Source organism: Podarcis bocagei (assembly GCF_964188305.1).
Source record: "Podarcis bocagei genome assembly, chromosome: 10".
NCBI classification, from domain to species: domain Eukaryota; kingdom Metazoa; phylum Chordata; class Lepidosauria; order Squamata; family Lacertidae; genus Podarcis; species Podarcis bocagei.
The window spans coordinates 56,632,004-56,657,485 of record NC_138135.1 but is presented as its reverse complement, the minus strand read 5'-3'; the positions used below and the strand labels follow the sequence as shown (position 1 = coordinate 56,657,485).

Genomic DNA, 25,482 nt, shown 5'->3' with positions numbered 1-25,482 from the left:
TGCTTCTAGATGTAGGGCATGCAACTCGCACTCTCCTTAGATGAAGAGAAATGAGCAGCTCACAATGAATGTAAACCGTATCAATGAGCAAGCTATTTCTAAGGTTGCAATACAGTTACATGGCAGAGCCATGAATGTGCCTCTTTTAAAGAAAATTATTATAGGGCATTTGGTATTTCAGAAACCCACTTTCAATATTTGTCTTCTCAATATCTAAAGTTTAGCACACTACAGTTATTTCTGCAGGGACTGGGGTTTGTAATCTATCAAGATCATAATAGGTTATCCTTTGGGGCAATGAATTCTAAAATAAATCATATTCAAAAGGGAAGAAAACTGCCAATTTTCAAAAGGGTGCACTGTACACATTCATAAATGTGTCTTTCCAAATTAGGAACTTTGGCAGATAGTCATAATGACTTTTAAAATGAGCCACATGTCTGCACGCACACGCACCCACACCCACGCACTTTATTGATAATGAAACATATGCTGAACATTACATCTACTTTTGTTTTCTCAAAAGTTATAATTTCTTGAATCCAGGTGTTGGTGCCAAGTATGTCCAAGCTTTTCTTGGATGAAAAAACAAAGGTTGACCTGTAATTCTCAGAGTGACCAACAAACATTTTTCATGGCTCAGCACCAGGAAGGGAATATTGTAATGGCATAGGATGAAGAACAGCATCCCTTCCCTCTTTGTGATCTATGGGTGTGGCTTTATGTGAAGAGGGATAACAGCTTTTCCATCAGTTCAGAATCCCAACTGTAGCTGTGTGCAAATAAAACATATTACTTGTAGCAGAATATTACAGTGCTGCAAGGCTTCAAGGATAAGGGAAGTGGAAGAGAGTTCACAACCGGTCACGTAAATGGACAGTTAACTGGCTAATAATAAAAGAAAGAGGGGAGATGCCCGCATCTCCAGAAAACAATTATTTTCCTATACAAGTAACATAGGTGGGCCCTGTGGCATAAGGAGAACATATAAACTGTAACACCCTGCCCCCCAATCAAGTTTGGGAGAAAAGGACAAAGTGTGTGAAAATGCACATGCCATGGAAAAGCATGAAAAGGCATCTCTCATACTGAGCTGCACATCTTGTGACTCATGAAGCCAAATACAGGCAACAATTCACATATGTCCCACTAAACATCCTGTTTTTGCTGTCTGCCCAGGACAGTAAAAACTGGGGGGGGGGGGGCTGTCAAACAGAATTCATTACTGGTGGGTAAAGTCAGCTTGGCTGATCATAAGTTGTGCAGGCTGAAAGATGTTAAAAAGAAAACGGAGGGTAGGGGGGAATTTGGCTGGAATTGGAGCAAAAAATTATCAGTTCAGATAAGCTGCTATCTATTACATAAACCAGTAATGCTACAGTACATTCAAACCATATAGTTAAAATTATTTGCCAGCAATGATTACTTGTTTCTCTTTAAATGCAGCACATTACAATTTTCAAACAGCAATTCAATTTTATTCAAATGAAATGCAATTAAACATACAGGTTTCCTATGCCTGTCATCTCTACCTACAGAACACACAATAAACTGTATTATGAATGTGCTGATAAATAGATGGTTAGCAATCTATGTGCTGAAATCTCATACAACAGTTGACAAAGCGGTGTTCTTTTTCATAAAGTTATTAAGCCTTTTTAAACTTACTTTTTAATAATAATATTTAAACCTTGCTAACAGATTTTCAACTTTACCATTTGGGGGTATATTTACAGGTACTTTTAAGATCACACACAATGAAAACAACTTTTTCCTTGATATGCTGTGAATAGAAAGTATTCCCGTCTGCTTCAGTGCTTTGCTTTTTTCACGGGCTTAAACCTGTCAAATTATTCCATTTGATTTCAGAGAATTCTCATATGGCAATCTATTTTATTTACTTTATCTTCAATAAAATGGTTCAGTGAACATTAGCAACTATGAGACACAAGTTTCAATCAGTCCTCTGGCAAAGGCGTCAATCTACATTAGACCTGCTGTGGTGTGAGTTGCACTGAGAACACTAGAGTAAGACAAGGCAGAAGTGAATAAGCAAGTAAGGCAGAGTGAAGTAGCAGTGGAGGGGAAAAAGAAAATTCTCCCTTGACACTACAATATGCTTAAACAACACAGGTGCCTAATTCAACACAAAAGTATCTTCCTAAAGAAGTTGACAGCTTGGAATGTGCTCTAAGCTCCATTTCAATTCAGACATCATCCCAAACCATGGTGAAGAAAATTTAACTGCAGTTTAAAGTAATCTCCAAATTGTCAGAACCATGGTTTCTGACTGAGAACAAGCCTGAATCAGAACTGTGGTCTGAAGCTATTTGCAAACCATGGTTTGTGCTAATCTGGTGTGATATCTAAGTTAACAAACCACTGTTACAGCCAGCTGCTGTTTCAGAGACTACTGCGTCTAGAGAGACTGGCATGTTCAGCAGAAAGAGAATTAAAGTAGATCATCAGCTCTGAACTATGGTTCATGTGTGGAAGGTCTCTGATTTCGATTCCAAACTAGGGCTTGGCATGATGCCTGTGTTTAACGTCCAGTTTACTCTACGTAACAACTACGTACAGAGATAGACCAGTGTTTTCAAGATTTAAAATTCATTTAAAAGTCAAGTCAAGTGAAGATTATGGAGTTTTCACCTCTACTACTTGTGCCTCAATGCTAGGCTATAATGCCTTCTCTTCTATAAAGTTTTCAAACAGTAACTGAAACAGCAGCAGTTTTTAGTATCTTTAAAAAGACCTGTTGGAGATTTCAAAAATAGCTACTGTTAATAGCCACTACATGCAAAACAATCAAATGTGTTTGAGAAACAACTCTTTTTGGAAGATGATATCATTAATTCCAAGAAATGTCGGGCATCACTTGGATATACCGTGAAAATGTCTCCCAAAGCATAAACTTTGTAATAAGTGATGCAAGTTCATCTCTGATATGGGCTGTAAAAAAGAAGAAGATTATTGTAATAGTGCTCTTCCCAGCAAATCAGACCATTAAGAATGTACTTAATGTTCACTTCAATTGAAAAGGAGGCCTGTTAAAATCCATATTTTGCTACTTTGTATAATCATAGGAAAATTTACTACCTAGTAGTTCCAGGCCACAAATTTGATTTTTACAAATGCAAAGTACATTTGACTTTGCAAAAGAAGGGAAAGGACTATGTTCATTTCTAAATTCCATTTAATATGTTTCTATAAGTTCTAACGTGTCTAAGAGTTCTAACAGGCTACAATTATCTTGTTAGAGAGATTCAAATGTGTCATAAAATTGGTTGGTTCCCCACAGAGCTTGACAATGAACACACATTTTTTTACAAATATCAACATAAATAAGTATTGATTGATATACATATATTATAATTTCTTTTATTATTCATCCTTTCCCACTCACTGATATCATATCATTTACTTTCTAGCCAGGAATGTGAAAACTTCTAGAATACAGCTCATGCCACTCCATTAATTCTTTGGTAGTATAGCTCATGCAGGCCTAACAGAACACACTTTTCACACGTCTAACTCACTTAATTTCCAATAAGACAATTATTCCCTAGCACATACGTTTTACACCTATGTAAGATGCCTACATCACCTGTGCATAGTGACATTTCTTTATTAGATTTGTATCTTGTCTTTCTACTTTCATGCTCGAGGCATCCAAACTATCAAAAACTACATAAATCAATAATAATCATTCAACACAAAGTAACAATGAGAAAAATCTACCCAATCATAATAATCTGATAGAAAATTGAGGGTTGACCCATCTATCTGCTGCTCACTTTGTACACAATATTTCAGTAATCATAATGACATCTTTATGAGACCCAGTTCAGTTTGAAAAAGGTTAATACGCAGAATTTAGACTTAAGACAATTCGAATTCTGTACTGCAATGTTACCTAATTTTGAAAAATGTCATGAAAGCCCCCAATTATCCAGTTTGTCTTTCTTATTAACAGTTTGAAAAGGGATTAGAGCTCAGCCACAAACCTGTTGAAAACTTAAAATGCTATTTTGATATTTTTGTTACCTCGTATGTAAGGTACAAACCTATGTCTAACTTTAATATAGTTGCATTAAAAAATAGCAGTATCAGGTCATACTTTCTATTCTCTAGCTGTTTTGATCTGTCGGAGCTAAGATCGCATTTACTAGTCATAGACAAGATGCAGGAGAAGTCCTGGGACTGCATGCGCTACTAACTCAGACACAATATCATGTGAAATGGTCTAATCCCTAGAACCATACACAAAGGAAAATTTTATCCAAGGATCAACCCATTTTCTTTTTTTTTTATTATTTGGGGGGCATTTAGCTCATTACTGTGCCACTCAGGTCATCAATACCATGTTACTACAGAAAAGGATCATAATATTCACTGAAGCTGTATCAATTAATGCCCAGTTTCAACCATTAGGTAAAGGTAAAGGTACCCCTGCCCGTACGGGCCAGTCGTGTCCGACTCTGGGGTTGCGTGCTCATCTCGCTTAAGAGGTCGGGAGCCAGCGCTGTCCGAAGACACTTCCGGGTCACGTGGCCAGCGTGACGAAGCTGCTCTGGCGAGCCAGCACCAGCGCAGTGCACGGAAATGCCGTTACCTTCCCGCTATAAAGCGGTACCTATTTATCTACTTGCACTTAGGGGTGCTTACGAACTGCTAGGTGGGCAGGAGCTGGGACCGAACGACGGGAGCTCTCCCCGCCGCAGGGATTCGAACCGCCGACCATACGATCGGCAAGTCCTAGGGACAGGGGGAGATTTTAAAATGCTGGGGGTCGGCAGCGAACGCTTCGCTCCCGACCCCCAGCATTTTAAAATCTCCCCGGGACAGAGAAGTCTCTGCTGTCCCGGGGAGATTTTAAAATGCTCCCGACTTCTCTGCTGTCCCGGGGAGATTTTAAAATGCTGGGGGTCGGCAGCGAACGCTTCGCTCCCGCCCGCCAGCATTTTAAGATCGCCCGGGGCAGGCGGGGGGGAAGGCAGGCGGGGGGGAGCAAAGACTTTTGCCCCCCGCCGGCCTTCAGAAGAGGTCCTCTTCTGAAGGCCGGCTGTGGGCGAAAGTCTTTGCTCCCGACCGCCAGCATTTCCCTATGGGCTTTCGCCTTGTGATGCAAGCCCATAGGGAAATTCGTCTTGCGAAGCGCCTCCAAAACAGAAAACCCTTTCGTCTTGCGGGTTTTCCGTCTTGCGAGGCATTCGTCTTGCAGGGTACCACTGTATATCAATTAATGCTCAATTTCAACCATTACAACAGTCAAAATGTATTATTAACCTACCCATATACGTGTATATACATACATACACACACACACACAGATATAAACACACACAAATCTATCTATCTATCTAATCTCCATCACTGCATGTTATTCACAGATACAGAAGGACAAGTCTCTGCCTTAAGAAATTTATAGTCTAAGGAAAATTGGCTTCCAGGTGGAGAAATCAAAATTAGAAACTGAATTGTTAGAACCCAATACTAAGAATTTATCAAGAATGTATAATTTGCTGCTGAAATGGAATACACAAGATGAAACAGTAAAATCGGCTATGATTAAGTGGGCACAGGACATTGGTCATAACATCATGTTTGCTGACTGGGAATGGTTGTGGAACACCGGTATAAAATTTACGGCATGTAATGCCTTAAAGGAAAATATTATGAAAATGATCTACAGGTGGTACATGACCCCAGTCAAGCTAGCAAAAATATACCATGTGCCTGACAATAAGTGTTGGAAATGTAAAGAAACTGAAGGTACCTTTTATCACCTTTGGTGGACGTGCCCGAAGATTAAGGCTTTCTGGGAAATGATATATAATGAAATGAAAAAGGTACTTAAATGTACTTTCTCTAAGAAACCAGAGGCCTTTCTCTTGGGCATTGTCGGCCAATTGGTGTCAAAGAAAGATAGAATTTTCTTCATGTATGCTACGACAGCAGCAAGAATACTCATCGCAAAGTATTGGAAGACACAAGATCTACCCACCGTGGAAGAGTGGCAGATGAAAGTGATGGACTATATGACACTGGCTGAGATGAATGGCAGAATCCGGGACCAGAGGAAAGAGACGACGGAAGAGGACTGGAAGAAATTTAAAATTTACCTTAAGGACTATTATAAACTTGATGAATGCTAAAATGCCGAGGTGTAGAGAGAAAAAGGGACACAGCGATTTATGATTAAGTTAAAGAAAAGATTAAGAGAACATATATTTGACAAAAATTATTTAGAAGCTGCTGAAATAATTTAGTAAATTGGGATGCAGAAAGGGGAGGTATGGGGAAGTCCGAGAAATGAGAGTTATGAAAAAAAGGTCATGAAATTATACTTGTTTGTTTGTCTTTTTATCTGTTTGTATTGTTTAAAAAATGTTGTAAAACCAATAAAAAATTTATTAAAAAAAAAGAAATTTATAGTCTAACATTTGACATAGGGGAAACAGAGGAAAGGGAAGAGGGAAGCATAGAATCTTAGAGTTGGAAGTGACCCCAAGGGTCATCTAGTCCAACCCTCTGCAATGCAGGAATCTCAGCTAAAGCAGTATGTTGTTGTTTTAGTTGTACATGCATAGGCCTAGTAAAAGGTTAAGTAACAATACAGGAAGGAAACAAGGAAATATACTAGACTTCAAAGAAGTAAGAGTGACATATTTACAAATATGTTCTGTAAGTACAGTATAAGGAGATTGTGCTGGATCTGGGAGCACACAGTACCCAAATTTAGGATTTCAGGAGAAACATCACATGATCAAAGCAATGAGAAATATGACTTGATTCAGCCGTGATCGTATAGTGGTTAGTACTCTGCGTTGTGAGAAACATGACTTGATTCTGGAAGAGAAATCTGGATAGATGTGAGGGATCACAGTGAGTTCCCAGCAAGAAGACTCAAGTACTCAAAATGGGAGGCGGCATGGATGTCAGTTTGTTGGCTAAGGAGCCAGAGAGAAGACCTGCATTTTTGCAATGTCATAAGGAAGGAATATGCTCTACCTTGGCAGCAGGCTGATTACAGTGGACTGTGGCGATCACACAGGGTCCCCGGACGTTTCACCGTCTATTGATCCCTGTGCCACCACTTTATCTCTCGCTGCCACCACCCAGGCCCTACCTGGTACAATACTGAGTCCAGTCAGGGTTAAACTGGAACATAAACTTCTGTTTATTTATTGCAGTTTAACAAGTGTGTGGTTTCATAAACAGTATCAGTCCATTACAATCATGGGGTGCCTATCCAGACCTATAACTTCCGCCACCTGCTCTCACTCACTAAACCACCTCTCAGATATTTACTTGTCTTCCTAGCCCATAACTGATTCTGACTCAGCTTATTTCGCTACACTAACGCAACCTACCCAGACTCTATTCCAATTCACTCCCACTCCAACCAACCACCCAACTCCCAACAAACTCCTCCTTCACCCCTCCCAGAGCTGGTTTTATAGTCCCTGTGACTCCACCCCCCTGGGTTCTGATTGGGTAACTTGTTTAACTATTTCACCTCCAGCACTCTCATATGTTAACATCACATACCTCCCCCCTTAAGAAGTTTCGATTCAGGAGAGTTAACTTCTTAGAGTTACACTCCTGATCAAACAGTTTTGTGTTTTGTTTTGTTTTCCCCCATATATATATATATATACACACACACACACACACACACACACACATAAACAAGTAAATTGTTGATTGTCTCTGTTCATCCTTCACTCTCTGGTTTTTGTGATAAGGCATCCGCCACAATGTTCAAGGATCCTTTCACACTTTTGATGGTAAAATTGAAGTCTTATAGTAATAAGGCCCACCGCAGCAACTTACTATTACTCTTCATCGATCACAGCCATATCAATAGTGAGTGGTCTGTACATAACACAAAGCCTCATCCCCAGATGTACGGCTTCAATCTTTGAAGGGCCCACACAATTGCCAAACATTTTTTAACAACCATCGAGAGGTGCTTTTCTCTAGGCAGTAACTTTTTGCTGATGTAGGTGATTGGATGTAGGTCTCCCTCTGGTCCTGGCTGGCATAATACGGCCCCAATTCTGTATCCGGTAGGGGTTCACAGCAATGGGTTTGGCTTCCCCTGTGTCTATCCAATGTTCCACACCCTTGGCCACTCCTGGATTATTACTGAATAAGGATTCATATTCCTGCAAGATCTGTTTTACTTCCTCTTACTGTTTAAGGGTTAAAGATGGATCCAATTTTATGTCCTTTAAACTACCCTGGGACTCTCTCTCATCCCCCCAACATGGTATGTCTGGTTCACCTGGATCCTCTCGTAGGGCATACAGTGCCCAGTTTTCTGTTCTAAAATAAGGTTTGATCATATTTACATGCACCACTTTCTGCCCTTCCTCTTCTTGTTGGATCACATAATTTACTTCATTCATTTTGGCTATTATTTTATATGGTCCTTCCCAAGCTACCGTATTTTTCGCTCCATAGGACGCTCCTGACCAAAAGACGCACCAAGTTTTTAGAGCAGGAAAACAAGAAAAAAAATCTGACTCAAATTTTGTACTAAACTATTTAAAACAGCAAAGTGTGTGGCACCTGTCCACTTTGCTGCTTTAAAGCGAGCCATGGTATATAATGATGAGAATGGAAAAAGGACACATTCCATTATAATGTAGCTGTTTTCTTTATCACTGGGAAGTCAGTATTGGCAGCAGTCACAAAAACTAAAATTTGAGCATTTTACTGTTATTAATCAAGAATATTAATAGTCAGGGAGAGAAACCAGGGCTGTGCAAATGAGAAGTGCTTGGAGTATGGAGGAACAGCAAAAAGATGATGATGATGATGATGATGATGATGATGATAATAATAATAATAATAATAATAATAATAATAATAATAATAATAATAATAATAATAATAATAATTTATTTATACCCCGCCCATCTGGCTGGGCCTCCCCAGCCACTCTGGGCGGCTTCCAAAAGAATATTAAAATACTGTGAAGCTAAAGATCAAAAGATCAAATGATTGTGCTCCAGTTCCTAAATCTCTGAAGTTTTCTCAAAACAGGCATGGTTGTTTTGAAAGGAAGATTCAAAATGGAGTGACTGAGCAAAGAACAGAGGATGAAAAGAGGGCAGATAAATAGCTTCCATTCAATACCAAGAGAACACAATGTTTTTGGTTTAGTATAGGTGGACTGTACTTGTAAGAATTTGTATAATGAATTATAGAGTTGGAGTGGAATATCAGAGCCTCTTTTCAGCAGTAAAGATTAGCTACTAGGAACATGGTCCACACACACAGGATGTCTGGTTATAGCTGTGCAGTTTAAACTGTTCCTGAGCCAGATACCTGCTCAGTTTTAGCTGAAATTACTATTACTGGTTTGTAGAGATGCTTTGCATGTATTTATGACTATTTCCCCAAAACTGCTACTTGAAGAAATCCCCAAACTTACTATTTTTAAACTTCAAATGGAGCTCAGAATCCAGTTAGGCAATCCTTTGCAGTTGAATTAGGAGGCACTGAGAGACAGCAATTTGCTGCTCCCCACCCCCACCCTCCACCCCAGGAGCACACAGCCTTCCCTCTGCTTGCAAACCTTGCAAACCTTGTCAGGACTTCAGGGGAAAGCAAAGTCTGTAGGCAGAGCAGTGTAGCTCCCCACTCCCCACCCCCAAAAAGCACCCCAGCAGCACACAATCTTCCCTCTGCTTGCAAACCTTGCAAACCTTGTCCGGACTTCAGGGGAAAGCAAAGGCTGTAGGCAGAGCAGTGTGGCTCCTCCCCCCACCCCCAAAAAGCACCCCAGCAGCACACAGCCTTCCCTCTGCTTGCAAACCTTGTCGGGACTTCAGGGGAAAGTAGAGGCTGCCGGCAGAGCTGCGTGGCTCCTCCTCCCACCCCCAAAGAGCAGCCCGGGAGCGCACAGCCTTCCCGCTGCTTGCAAACCTTGTCGGGACTTTGGGGAAAGCAGAGGCTGCCGGCAGAGCACCGTGGCTCCTCCCCCCACCCCCAAAGAGCAGCCCAGGAGCACAGGACAACAGCGATTTGGCTCCAGGGAACACACATTCGCTCCATAAGACGCACAGACTTTTTCCCTTACTTTTTAGGAGGGGAAAAGTGCGTCCTATGGAGCGAAAAATACGGTAATTGTAGTTTATTCCCTTTAATTGGTCTCAGCAGCAATACTTCACTCTCGGGTGCAAATGACCTTACCCTGCCCTTCTTGTCATACCAGGTTTTTTCTTGGTTTGGGAACTTTTTAAATCCCTCCCCCCCCCCCCGCTAACTCTAGGGATCTCTTTAAGGTATTCTGCAAATTAAACAAATACTCCACTACGGACTCTGGATCTTGATCTCGCTGTTCTTCCCAATTCATGTGAAGTAAGTCCACTTTACGTCCCAGCAATAATTCAAATGGGCTAAACCCGGTACTTTCTTGGGGTACATCCCTATATGCATACAGTACTGGTTGTATCTTGTCATCCCAATCATTGGGATTTTCCGCAGTATAGGCTTTAATCATTCTCATTAGGGTTCCATTAAATCTTTCAACTAATCCAATAGTTTCAGGGTGGTAAGGTGTTGATGTTAAATGCTTAATACCACACACTTCCCATAGTCTTTTCATTAGTCTTGATGTGAAAGAAGAACCTAAGTCAGTGACTATTTTACTGGCACAGCCCAATCTACTCATATAGTTAATTAAAGCAGTTGCCACCATTTCCATTTCAGTGTTTTGCAACGGAACGGCTTCTGGATATTTGGTTGCGTAATCCACTATGGTGGATATATCTGTTTCCCCGCCTGCTGGCTCTAGGCAATGGCCATATGAGGTACAGCCCTAACCGTTGAAAAGGGGTTGAAAAGGGGTTCAGATAAGCAAGGGGCACAATTTGGCTTTTGTTTTGTCTTGACCGGTGCCTCTTCTCTGACATATGTCACATGGGACAGTGCACCCTCTGTGTGCACAGTAGAATCTTGTGTGTAGTTCTCCTCTGCAGCTCTACACACGTAACTACACACAAAGCTACAATTTGCTTTTTACTTTTAAATCAGGTTTGAGAATGGGCACCAATCTTCTGAAAAGGAAACCCGGAAAAACAACACACTTCAAGTAGAAGGTTTCCATTCAAAGTTCATTGCTTACACAGAGCAGCAGCTGTATCGGAGTCTATGCCTGAAATTTCACATCATGCAAGATTAGGCCAGCCCTCTTGGCATAATCTTGAAAGTTTGTGGGCAGGAAAAGAAATAAGTTATGTGAACAATACTAGTTGTCTTCCCTCTGGCTCAAAACCTGATTACTGATGGTCTCCAGAACCAGCTTTACATAAGAAGCAATGTTCATCACAGAACACACAATCTACACTGGGGTTTGTTTGTTTAGGGGGAAGAGAGAAACAAGCACAATTTTATGATGGGGGAAATGCAGTTGACAGTAATGATCTGTACTTACCTTCCTTTTGCAGACTTCAAAAAGCCTTTCTAATTTTCAGCCTTGAATTGGAGTGGTACAGCACATCAATTCCAGCATTGCAGACCACCTGATAAAAGCCAAATATGACAGCTATAACTTGTGGGTTACCCTGACTAGTGATATATATTTCCATTTCACTTTATGACGTATTTACCGGCATCGCCACCAAACCTTCTTGTGAACAATAACTGTCATTCATCATAGTGCTATGAGTTGGGGGAAGGGTTAGGCTGAATGCCTGGGCCCCCTTTCCAATTCTTGGAATAGCCAAGCTAGCTTCCTGGTGAGGTGAGGTGTCATTAAGCAGAACAAAGGAAAGGGCTCTGTGCAAGACAGCAAATGGGTGGAGCCTCCTCCTTAGAAAAACAAAGCTAGAGTTGAGAGCAGAGAGTTGGAGTGCTGTGAGCTAAAAGCAAAGAACCAGGAGAGTGATGCTTTATTTCTGTTTAAATCCAAAGTTGCAGCTATGGAAGAAAGAAGGCCCTCTTGGGGTATTAATGCTGTGAAAGCCTCCATCGTAGGCTCAGGTTGGATATATGTGTAAATATACCATGCATCATAAAGGCACCACAGTCTCTGCTGTGCCTCCTTCTGAAGGAAACACACACTTTGGGTGAGCACCTGGAACTCCTGGAATCTTCACATTGCCAGTAGACAGGGGTGTTGTGCAATAAAATCTAACTTCCCAATACTCACTATGGAGCAAATGCTTGGAAATCAGTCCTCCATTTGGTACCCTTTCCCCAATGAAGACATGAAACATGTGATGATGGTAGTTGAGTGGTAGATCGGGGATATGGATTGCTCCCTAAGATCCCAGACTCTAAATCTATCTACTACAATTGAGAGTAAATCTACTACAATTGAGAGTAAATCTCCAAGACTTAGGCAGAGGCATTTGCTAGCCCAGCCGCTTGATAACAATTTTGACTTGATATGCTGTTGACTGGGTCTGGGGTCTTTTGCATGCAGGAGTCCAATGTGCAATGAAACTTAAGGGCACAATATTTATGAGAAGGTTGCAAAAGGTCACACTTGCTAAAAGGAGAATTTGATTGGCATAATTACACAATGCCCTCAAACAACCCAGGGCCACAGGGACCCTGCCACAAGGTGTCTAAAGGAAAAACAAAACCAACGGAGGACTAATTGTGCAGCTGAATAGCTTAAGCTACAGAATTACAGGTGCATTTGTAACACATACTATTGCTATTCCTTTCATATGATTGTTTTACAGAAAGCCACCAAGGAGCGCTATTAGTGCTCCTAATGTCACAATATTCACAATCACCTCATTTGGAATATGAATATGTCCAGTTCATAATATTCAGCTGTATTATGATTTGAGAATCACTTATCCTCCAAAATTCTTTACCTGCTCAGAATGCAAAATGAGAAGATGTAAGATTCTTTTGCTTTATGGGAGCATACATAAAAGTTACAGTGGTGCCTCGCAAGACGAAATTAATTCGTTCCGCGAGTTTTGCCGTCTTGCGATTTTTTTCGTCTTGCGAAGCACGGTGTCGGGAAAGTTTTGGAAAAGCTTCAAAAATCACCAAAGTCTTCAAAAACCTCAAAAAAGGCTACCACACCGCGTGCTATGAGTTGCTCCTCGAAGTCAAGTCGCAACTGTATTAACGGTGTTAAGAAAAAGGAAACAAACTTGCAAGACATTTCCGTCTTGCGAAGCAAGCCCATAGGGAAAATCGTCTTGCGAAGCAGCTCAAAAAACAAAAAACCCTTTCGTTTTGCGAGTTTTCCGTCTTGCGAGGCATTCGTCTTGCGAGGTACCACTGTATTTAATGTTTGTTCCTTATATTCTGTTAAGCTCTTGTTCACTGATATGAACTACATAACCAGAGCACCTGATTAAACAGTCTCCACTTGGGGGGGGGGGGGACACACTGCCCAGGCTAGCACCCCAGGGAGGTCACTTCAGTGCTGCAAATGCAGCCGTTTGACTTCACCCCCAGAGGTGCACTCCGTTGTCTCTCAAGGCAGATGCATGCCAGCAAACTATGGGCAATATCAACCGCTGTCCTCTATCCTCATCTAAATTCCTCTTATGCTGCTGAAAGGGCAAATATCCAAGTAACTGTCTCCTATCAGTGGAATTGAGAAGTACAGTTCTAGGGAGCAATATGATATGACATATGCTCATGGCATTGTGAGTATACTTATACCAACATTTCAACCCTGAAGTTACAGGAGAGACAAACTTTTCCTGTAACTTCTCAAGAAGGGCTGCATATGTTGAGCCAATTCTTAATTCACCTTAGGGGAGCTCACTCAATACAAAGTAGGATCAAAAGATTTACCTCTCCCTTTATTCCACTACCCAGGAAACTAAAACAAAAATGGTTAAACTATTAACTACTAATAAAAATGGTTATCCATTTTAACCCACACACAGCATAACTCCAGAAGTCTCCTAAAATAGAGAATGGGGACAATTATACTCTAACAGTTTTAATTCAAGCTATTGTGAATTAAGAATGAAATTGTGTGTAAAATTTCCCACTACAATCCAGCACTGGCTCTTTAGTTATGTAACCCTTCTGTAAGGAAATATTGAGAGACCCTTAACTACAGCAGCACTACTGGATACCATTATAATTAACAAGGACATGCAAAAAATAAATTAACAGTTATGTTTTATAATCATGTGAAAGTGAAATGAGCTCATGAAGAGGTCCAAGTACTTACTGTGATCTCATTAGCCAAATTTTACATGCTATTTTATATCACTACTTATGCTGCTAGAGTATTAATTTGCCAGTGTGTTCCGTATATTCATGAAAGCATATTTTAAATATCAAGTAATGAAGCATAAGAGCTATTTGGCAATATCGTGACTTAAAACTGTACCTATAAAAAGAGACAATTTTTTGTATGTTCCCAACATCCCCATTTCAAAAGTTGGCCTTTCCCTTTAATTTGGATATGAATTTGAATGAAGGAAAGGTGTTTTCAGCCTACCAAAAATTATGTGATTCTATTCTGGAAAACTCTTTGCTTAAGGGAAAATTAAGAAGTGTCGCATATATTTGGATTAATGTCACATATTGCTAAGAAAACACTGTTGCACCCTATCTCTATCTCCAAGTGGTGTGAGATTCTAGGCACTTACCAAGGGTTCAGTTTCCATGGAATGAGGGATAGCAGAGTCTGTGGTGTCTCTATGATATATGGTTTATGTACACATATACACGCACCCCATCCCCCATTTATGCGTGTTCTACTCATGCATGACAGCTTTTACACAGATCACTGCAATCAATCAATCAATTGAAATGGAGCACTCGGGGTTCCGGGCTGCTACCTAAAGGTCACTTGGGAGTGCTGCTCAGTGTATCCCAAGCCTTCCCTCACTCAGGGCTGCTGCCTGGAAGTGACTCTCGGCCACTAGCCCACGACAATGGGAGGGACTGGAGGGAAGGCTTGGGGCAGTGGCCCTAAGTGACTTCCAGGAAGCAGCCCTAGCAGCACATGTGAGTCAGTTTCTCAGTCTCTCTCCACTCTATGCACGTGGGGTGCTCTCCACCTTACACAATTTCAGTTATGTGCATAGGGGCCCAGAACATAACCCCTTCGTAAGTGGGGGGGCCCCATCTCAAAGAATATATGAATGCCACCAAGTCCCAGTAAATGCCAGCAGTTGCATCTCTACTAGTCGCACTGTATACATGCCCCAGAAACAATTGCCCCAGGAAGTTACCTGGGCAGACGACACAGACATCCTCTATTAGTAGACTGATAAGACACTGATTAAAAATCAATACTTGGACGGTTCTAGAGGAAGAAATATTACTGCTACTCAATAAAACTGACACTTAAAACATTTTTATGCTCCCTGGTAAGAACATTAAAACTGATGTAGCCACTGTGTTCTTGAAATCACTATTAAGACAGGATGGGCATCCCCTGGCCAACTAGCAGATATGGATACGTGCCATTCTACTTCCCCTTTCCCATGATTCATATAATATGCAATTTCAACAGGATGAAACCTAACACATCAACATTTTCTCCAATATTAAGCATGACTAAAAAAACAAGTGATTAGATAGTATCTCTAACTAAAACTACAGCATTCACAATCCTCAATGAAAAGTACTACAGTTGTGCTTCCCTTCTCCATTAATTTCTCTTTTAAAGACATCACAGAACCAAGCTCTCCAATTTTACATAATTTCATGGTTCAAAACTAAAACTCCAAAAATATTAACCACCCACAGAGATCACCTTGACATGCTTTTGCTGCAGAAAATAGAACATTATACTAACTACTGAACCCTGAAGCATATTCAAAACATCACATCCTATTTGTAAAATACACAAAGGAAATTGGGTAAGTAAGAATATTTTAAAAGTATTATGTTATTCTCATATTTTTCCTGTATAAAATTAGGTTTTGCCCACACACATATTTTTCTAACAAGGTCAAATTATGCATGCGATGCATGTATTTGCTAACTAAAGTTAGCCTTGCTTTCACTCAGAGATGCATGTGAACCTGTATGAATACACCTGTATATCTGCACGTGTTTATGCATTTCAAAAATAAGACTGGAAAATAACAATAACAAGGTGTATTGATCTGTTCTCCTACAACATAGCAAATACAAGCTAATCTTAAAGGATCTCCAAATAATTATTACTACTTTAAAAATATAGTATTTCCCCCATTCATCTGAATTGTACATTGCTTGGGTATGTAGAGGCAACACCAGACATGGAGCTGAAAAGTCATAACACAGGCCACCACTTTACTCAAATATGGAAGATTAGAGACCTGGCCAAAAGTGTTTGGTAGTGCCCTTTCTTTCCTTCTATCCTTCCTTCCCTTTTCTTTTTTAACAAAGGGTCTTACCACTGCCTCCTTTAGGCTCACTAAAACAGTGGCCATCTCTTAAATAAAAGTTTGTCACACACACACCCTTACCCAAACATTCCACCCTTTGGAGCCAATAAGTGGATAAAGCCAAGGAAGGGAAAGGGTCAGGCATACAAGTAGTTGGTGTCATTCCATCCAAGTTCATATTCATATCCTCCAGAAGAAGAAACTGAAATGGCGCGAGAATGACAGTGACCACTGCCATCATATTCCCTCCTTACATTTCACAGAATTTGATGGATTATTTATAAATCGTAAAAGCCTCCACCATTTTTCCAAGGAAAATTGCTCAATTTAGTAGGTAACGTTTTCGAGGAACGGAGAATTAATGCTCTCTATTATCTCACATTTAACTGGATGATTTACTTAGATTTATTATTTTGCCTTTTCGTCAGGAGGGGAAACAGATGCACATTCATATTTCAGCTAAACAAAACAGATGGTGAAGCTTACTAGATATCTTTAGGACAGTCAGCTCATGAACGCTGCAATTTGATTACTTAATGTATAACACTGTGACAGAGGTTCCCCACCCCCATAAGCTGTTAGCAGCTGAGAACTGCTGGTTTTATGTCATGATTTTATCTTGTTGATTTTGTCATGATTTAAATCACTGATTTTAAATCACCTTGATATCAATCATGACTTTAAAATCAGCAAGGTAAAAGGCCATTTCAATACAATGGTACCTCGCGTTAAGTACTTAATTCGTTCCAGAGGTCCGTTCTTAACCTGAAACAGTTCTTAACCTGAAGCACCACTTTAGCTAATGGGGCCTCCTGCTGCCGCCGCGCCGCCAGAGCACAATTTCTGTTCTCATCCTGAAGCAAAGTTCTTAACCCGAGGTACTATTTCTGGGTTAGCGGAGTCTGTAACCTGAAACGTATGTAACCCGAGGTACCACTGTAATGGATAATAATAATAATAATAAATTTTATTTATATCCCGCCCTCCCCAGCCGAAGCCGGGCTCAGGGCGGCTAACAACAGTAAAATAGTGCAACATTATAAAAACATCATAAGAATTAATTAAAATCAAAATTGATGGCAACCATAAACTAAAGTATTGTAAAGATTGCCAAAGGAGGGAGTCAGGCTGTGCCCTAACCAAAGGCCTGGTGGAACAGCTCTGTCTTGCAGGCCCTGCGGAAAGATGTCAAGTCCTGCAGGGCCCTTGTCTCTTGTGACAGAGCGTTCCACCAGGTTGGAGCCGCAGCCGAAAAAGCCCTGGCTCTAGTTGAGGCCAGCCTAACCTCTCTGTGGCCTGGGACCTTCAAGATGTTTTTATTTGAGGACCGTAGGTTTCTCTGTGGGGCATACCAGGAGAGGCGGTAAATCAAGTTTCCCATTGCTTTTTCCTGTTGATGCCACCCCCTCCTCCTGGTTTCTTAACAAGGGAACAGGCCACTCAGTACAGATGCTGCCTACCTCTCACTTGTAATGGGAGAAGTGCATGTAGCAGATTCATAGGCAACATAGAATCCACAGAATGGATGGTAACACATGCAACTGTGGCCACCCCAGTGCCTGAGTGCAGCAGCAAACACAGTTGGGTATATTGCTGCTGCCCTCACAGTGGGGAGCACGCCATCAATTGCACTTAGCTCACCCAGTCTTCAACCTCTGTGCATATGCTGCAGCACAAACCTAACTGCTTTGCTGTTTTCACAACTGAGGTTCAGGTGGGTGGTAGGTATTCAGCCACTGGCCTCCTTCACACACCAGCCTTTCACCTTGTTTGCTGAGCAGCGTACCCCCGCTTCTGCTCAGCACCAAAGGCAGTTATGCTGTTGCTGCTGTCACACTGCCACCTCCTCAGTTCCTTGCAACAAGTGTTGTTCTGCATAGACAAGGGAAAGTTTGAGCTGCAGGTGCCCGTGGAAGGGTGAAGGAAGCATGAGTGCGGCAGAACTGGCAGGATATGCACTGCCAGACCAATCAGCAGCAAACAGCATGCAACCTTTTGAGCATCAGGGGCCATCAGCCAGCATCCTGCCTTGCTGACCTTACCTATGCTAGTCTCAAGTATCCTGTCTCTGCTGTCCTTCTGACCTAGCCCTTCAACCTTTTCACCTCTCCCTTGAAATACTGACATATTATACACATTTACCTAGGATAATCACTAAACGGAGTGGATCTTACTTCTTGATAAAGATGTATAGGACTGACTAGCAAATTTCATAAATATTCCAACTAGAACCATTTCGTTGGCTAAGTTATAAATTATGCATTTTTTAAAAAGTAGTGTAAAAAAAGTCCATGTTTTATTTTAAAGTACAGTGGTACCTCGGGTTAAGTACTTAATTCGTTCCGGAGGTCCGTACTTAACCTGAAACTGTTCTTAACCTGAAGCACCACTTTAGCTAATGGGGCCTCCTGCTGCTGCTGCGCCGCCAAAGCACAATTTCTGTTCTCATCCTGAAGCAAAGTTCTTAACCTGAAACAATATTTCTGGGTTAACGGAGTCTGTAACCTGAAGCGTATGTAACCTGAAGAGTATGTAACGTGAGGTACCACTGTACATATAATTCATTTTTACCAGTATTTCCATTATTTTCCAGGTTAAAAGAAAAAGAAAAAAATACAAATTTCTTGTGCTAATATTAAAGTCCAACTAACCAATTGTCTGCTGAAAAGAAACACATTACAGAGAATCAAGTGACAAGCAACATTTCTACCATTATTCTGCTTTTGGTAAATTTTCATACACTACAAAATTAGATCTGAAAAAAAGCTATAGAAAGTCAAACAATTTCAGGTTGACTTTATGCCAATGCACCTGGAATGTGCACTGAAAATGATGGAAGTTGGCGGAGAGGGATTTGGATGTGTACTTTTTAATCTATACTACATAGTGGTGGGGGGAGCAGAGGCATGTACCATCTCAAAAATAAAGGAAACAAGTTTTTTTCCCCTCTTCCCATGACTATGGTGCAACTTTGATCATAAAGGCTGTACACGAAACCAAACAGAGGCAATGAAGGCAGGTAGCTTCTCACAGGCCAGTCATTTGGAACATAACTGCAAGCAATATATTTTATAAGTGTTTATTTTTTAAAAGGAAGAGAGGAAGAAAGCTTCCGAAAAATACATACATTGGGGACTCTTGAGAGACAAATCAGAATGCTGCTTGGGGGTCCATGATTCAAGTCAAAAGGCCTTTTTATTTTCTGTATGAGGAGCAAACACAAGAAGCCTACTGATAATGCTCGGCTGAACTGCAATACTTCCAAGCTCTTGGCAAGTCAATGCTACAGGAATCGGAAGCTCTATTCAAGGTTGCTCCGTTTTTAAAGTTCCTACGTGATTTTTTTTAATGCATTTGTAACTATCATAGACTTTCGCCCCTTTCCCAATTTGAATTTGCTATTTGGTCAATTCTGAATTAGGATTGTTAAATACTTCACTCCTAAACAACCGGAAGATAGTGCTGCTCACTTCTGAGTGCATAGGCTTGCCTTGCACATAAACAGCAATATAGTTTATAAAGTACAAGGAAACACTATCATGGAGAGACTCTCCAAGTCCCTATTTTCCAGTCCCAGATTTACAGAAGCCATCTCGGTTCTGATTTGATCGTGGAATATCCTGCTTTTCCTTAGGACATCCCTGTTTTCATCAGATATATGTTGGGTGGAGTTATGTGACTTCCTGAGCCAAGGAAGTAAGTACAGTGGTACCTTGGGTTAAGAACTTAATTCGTTCTGGAGGTCCTTAACCTGAAACTGTTCTTAACCTGTTAACTGTTCTTAACTTTAGCTAATGGGGCCTCCCACTGCCGCCGCGCCACCAGAGCACAATTTCTGTTCTCATCCTGAAGCAAAGTTCTTAACCCAAGGTACTATTTCTGGGTTAGCGGAGTCTGTAACTTGAAGCGTCTGTAACCTGAAGTGTCTGTAACCTGAGGTACCAGTGTAAGTATACAACCTTTATAAGACATCTGAAGGCCGTCCTGTATACAGAAGTGTTTTTTTAATGTTTAATGTTTTATTATGTACAAAATGTTATGAAGGAAATTAAAATAAAAGACAGAATTCCCAATGGTGTGGTGTCTTGCACGTTGGATTTATTACTTGCAGAAATGTATATATAACTACTCATCATATAACATAACAGAGCAGTGTGTTTTAAAACTTGAACACACACACAAAAATATCAGTATGTATCTTCAAGAGTGGCACATAAACAATTGGCATGAGGTTGCAGGAGGGCACCTCAGATTCTAAATTCAGTGTCTTAGGAAGCTGGACAATGAGGCTAGTGGAATAAAGTTTTCCCATCCCTATTTTTTTTGGGGGGGGGGGTTGCAGGAAAGTATTGAGCCGCATCTCATTCTCTAAAAATCCTGGGGTGCTAGGGCTGTGAATTTGGGTTTCTGTTGGTGCAGTAAAAATTCAACAGGTGGTAGTTGTCAGCCTTTCAAAAAGGGGTACTTGATTGCCTTGGGGATCCCTATCCTGACCATTGGTACAAAGACTACACGGTTACCACAATGAATAAATTTAAGTTGTCTTGAAAGCGAAGAATCAAAGCATACAGTTGTATGTAAATAAGGCTCACACTGGTCAAATAAGATTTAATTTGTGTATTCATTTGCCAAATGCGAACAATACAGCTTCACTGAAAGCCAAACATATAAATCAGTTATGCTGTTCTCTATGCTTTTCATCTTCAAGAACATTTATATTTTACTTTAAAAGATTAAGTAAATAAACTTCCATTGCTTATTACTCAGGAGAAGAGGGAATCTGGCCTTCTTTATGAATTTCCTATCTTTGAATGCCACCACAGCTCTGTAGTTTCACTCCTACTGTGCTAGAAATATAATTTTCAGATAGCCCAGAGGCATTGTAGCACACTCTGTGCTGCCATGAGCAAGACCAATATTTGAGAGCTAACTTAGGACTCCTGCTGCCTGAGCTGGTAAGAGAACAAGCATGTGGGAGAAGCGATGAGCTTGTTCTCCTGGGGGTAGGGTGCCAGCTGCACTACTCAAAGAGAGATAGTGTGGAATTAATAGTGGCCTCGTAGGGAAGCTGTACATTTTGCCTTTCAGTGTGAACAACCATGCATTAATGGAAACCAGAATGGTGGAATGAGACTTCAGAACTGACAAAGAGGAAGAAAAGGAATATTTTCAGGAAAAAAATAAATGTTTGCTTTCTTGCAACAATTCGGCTCGCGGTAGGTTAAAAGCATGCTATGTAAAGCATATTTATTGTAACAGCACATTCCTAGATAAAGGCTGATTCCAAGAACTCCTCACTGAGAGAGATGCAAGGGGGAAAACAAGGATCAATTACATGTAAATTAAAAACTGGCGAAAGTCTATTTAATTTACTGATATGGAAGGCTTTTAAATTTATGTTGAACAGGCATGATATGGATGTGAGCTCTGTCACGCACAGACACAATTATATAAATGAGAAGCAAAGTAGCAGATATTGCTGTACAAAATGTTGACCCAAAATCCAGGTAGGTAGGGCTATCAACTCAAGGGCTCCCATGCAACCTCTCCAGTCATGAGGAACCCAGAAAGCTTCTTCATTTTCTAGAATTCTAGGTGTTTCCTGGAAATCTGCAGCTGAACACAAGAGCACATATTGTTACAGGCCACTGTAATCTCTGCCAAGTGGTGTGAGATTCCAGGGGTCTTGGCCCTTAACCAGGGTTTGTATTTCCTTTGGGGAAAATGAGGCACAGCAGAAACTATGGTGTCTTAAAGATACATGGTTTTTTTGCACATATACACACTTTATCCTTGATGGAGGGTGTGCAGAATATTACACCCCAAGAGTGTTTCCTGTTGCTTCTCCCACATTTTCAGCAAGCTTGGGTTCAGAGCAGAAGCAGCAGCAGGTCTCTGAGTACGTACAGCCTCCCTCCCCAGCCCGCATGGAATTCTGCCCACTTCCTGCCTCCTCTTCCCAAATAAACATTGCCAAAACATTGCTTCCCCTATTAACACCGTCCATTGTAACCCTGGCAGACGCCCCCTCTGTCCTTGCATGCCTTCTGTTTTGTTAATGACTTGCATTGAGTGGTCAATGACTGGTCATTTCAGTCTCTGTATCTTAATGGCTTATACCTGACTAGCTATATCAAGCTGGCATGACATTATCCTAAACTTAATGCAGCAGAGGTTGGCACAATTTTAGTCAAATCTTTATCAATTCTAACTTTCACCAATTTCAGGAATTACAGGCTACTTGCTCCCCCAGATTCCGGTATCCAAAACTTGCAACAATATTCATGCATATCAGGTGGCAGTAGTATCAATGAAGAAATCTTATTTTTCTGCCTCCACTGTGTCCTCAGTGAACTGCCCAGCAGAACTCTTTCAAGCGGCTAGTTAAATCCAATCCATAGTGGAAGCTGCTAACCAGTCAGAAGTTTACTGTGATGGATTGATGATGCACTTTGAGGGCAAAGCTGTATGCAAACTAATGGCCAAAACTGAGGCAAGTCCTGTGAGGGAGTTCAAACTATCGTCTAATCAAGGTATGGGTGATCAGTTTCAGTCCTTGCTGCTTGAAGGTGACGGCAAGATGCTTGCAGAATGATATTCTTGTAAAGAAGCTGGTAAAATGCGGTCTTGACTATGCTACCACTCAGTGGATTTGTAACTGGCTGACTGACCGAACCCAAAGGGTGCTCATCAATGGTTCCTCTTCATCCTGGAGAAGAGTGACTAGTGGGGTGCCACAGGGTTCTGTCTTGGGCCCGGTCTTATTCAACATCTTTATCAACGACTTGGATGATGGACTCAAGGGCATCCTGATCAAATTTGCAGATGACACCAAACTGGGAGGGGTGGCTAACACCCCAGAGGACAGGATCACACTTCAAAACGACCTTGACAGATTAGAAAACTGGGCCAAAACAAACAAGATGAATTTTAACAGGGAGAAATGTAAAGTATTGCACTTGGGCAAAAAAAATGAGAGGCACAAATACAAGATGGGTGACACCTGGCTTGAGAGCAGTACATGTGAAAAGGATCTAGGAGTCTTGGTTGACCACAAACTTGACATGAGCCAACAGTGTGACGCGGCAGCTAAAAAAGCCAATGCAATTCTGGGCCTCATCAATAGGAGTATAGCATCTATTTTTTTTTATAAGATTTTTATTGCTTTTTTCCAGATAACATATCAAATAACAGAAAACAAACAACCAGAAAAAAAGAAAAAAAAGAAAAGAAGAAAAGAAGAAAAACAAAAGAAATCCAACTTTCAATTTACATCTTTCCAAATCTTACTGAACTTCCCCACGTCTCCCTCACCCTGCTTTCTTAACAATAAAATGTCAGCAAATTAATAGCTTGTTTCATGTGTTATTAATACTTTCGAATAATTCTCTTTTAGGTTCAAAATACTTATTATCAATTTACTTTTACTTTAAACAAAACAACATATTATTTTAAACTTTAGTCCTTTCCTAATCAAATCTTAAATTCCAATATAAAAAATCTTATTGCTGGAGCTTGGTTTTTCAATTCATGCAAATTGTTAACATTCATATAACTTATAATGTTTTTGTAGATAGTCCTTAAACTTTTTCCAGTTCTCCTCCACAGTCTCTTCTCCCAAATCACGGATTCTGCCAGTCATTTCGTCCAGTTCCATATAGTCCATCAGTTGCATATGCCACTCTTCCAGTGTGGGTAAATCTTGTGTCTTCCAGTATTTTGCGATAAGTATCCTTGCTGCTGTTGTTGCATACATAAAAAAAGTTCTATCCTTCTTTAACACTTTCTGGCCGACAATGCCCAGGAGGAAGGCCTCTGGTTTCTTGGAAAAGGTATACTTAAATACCTTTTTTAACTCATTATAAATCATTTCCCAGAAGGCCTTCACTTTTGGGCAGGTCCACCAGAGGTGAAAGAATGTCCCTTCAGCCTCCTTACATTTCCAACATTTATTGTCAGACAAATGGTATATTTTAGCAAGCTTGACTGGGGTCATGTACCACCTGTATATCATTTTCATAATGTTTTCTTTCAAGGCAGTGCATGCCGTAAATTTCATACCAGTGGTCCATAACCTTTCCCAGTCTTCAAACATAATGTTGTGCCCAATGTCTTGAGCCCATTTTATCATGGCTGATTTGACTGTCTCATCCTGAGTGTTCCATTTAAGCAGCAAGTTATACATTCTCGAAAGAACCTTAGTTTTAGGTTCTAACAGTTCTGTCTCTAGTTTCGATTTTTCCACCTGGAATCCTGTTTTTTTGTCCGACTTAAAAATCTCTTGAATTTGAGCATAATGAAACCAATCTTGCACCTTATGCTTTACTTTTTCATAGCTCTGTAACCTCCAATTGTCAATAGGAGTATAGCATCTAGATCAAGGGAAGTAATAGTGCCACTGTATTCTGCTCTGGTCAGACCTCACCTGGAGTACTGTGTCCAGTTCTGGGCACCACAATTCAAGAAGGACACTGACAAACTGGAACGTGTCCAGAGGAGGGCAACCAAAATGGTCAAAGGCCTGGAAACGATGCCTTATGAGGAACGGCTAAGGGAGCTGGGCATGTTTAGCCTGGAGAAGAGGAGGTTAAGGGGTGATATGATAGCCATGTTCAAATATATAAAAGGATGTCACATAGAGGAGGGAGAAAGGTTGTTTTCTGCTGCTCCAGAGAAGCGGACACGGAGCAATGGAGCCAAACTACAAGAAAGAAGATTCCACCTAAACATTAGGAAGAACTTCCTGACAGTAAGAGCTGTTCGACAGTGGAATTTGCTGCCAAGGAGTGTGGTGGAGTCTCCTTCTTTGGAGGTCTTTAAGCAGAGGCTTGACAACCATATGTCAGGAGTGCTCTGATGGTGTTTCCTGCTTGGCAGGGGGTTGGACTCGATGGCCCTTGTGGTCTCTTCCAACTCTATGATTCTATGATTCTATGATTCAGAACTTAGCCTAACCACCTGCCCTCTTGAACTTAGACCACCATAGCATGTGATGTCTAGCAAGGAAAGACTGACTGGATGAACTTAGTAAATGGTAAATGCCCACCATACTGAAAGGCGTAATGGTGCAGCTATTCCTGAATAAGCCCTCCCTGGACCCTAGTTTTAGACAACTACTGTGCAGTCAAAACTATCCCTTCCTTGG

General features: G+C 40.9%; 1 protein-coding gene across 8 annotated transcripts in view; it reads right to left on the bottom strand.

Annotated features, from left to right (window-relative positions):
* Positions 1-25,482, bottom strand: part of FOXP2 (forkhead box P2) — a 334,596-nt gene that overhangs the window by 272,741 nt on the left and 36,373 nt on the right. For all 8 annotated transcript variants that reach the window (XR_014012537.1, XM_081211593.1, XM_081211588.1 and 5 more), the window contains exon 3: positions 11,453-11,540. The gene's annotated coding sequence lies outside the window, so the exon portion shown is untranslated. The remainder of the gene's footprint in view (positions 1-11,452; positions 11,541-25,482) is intronic.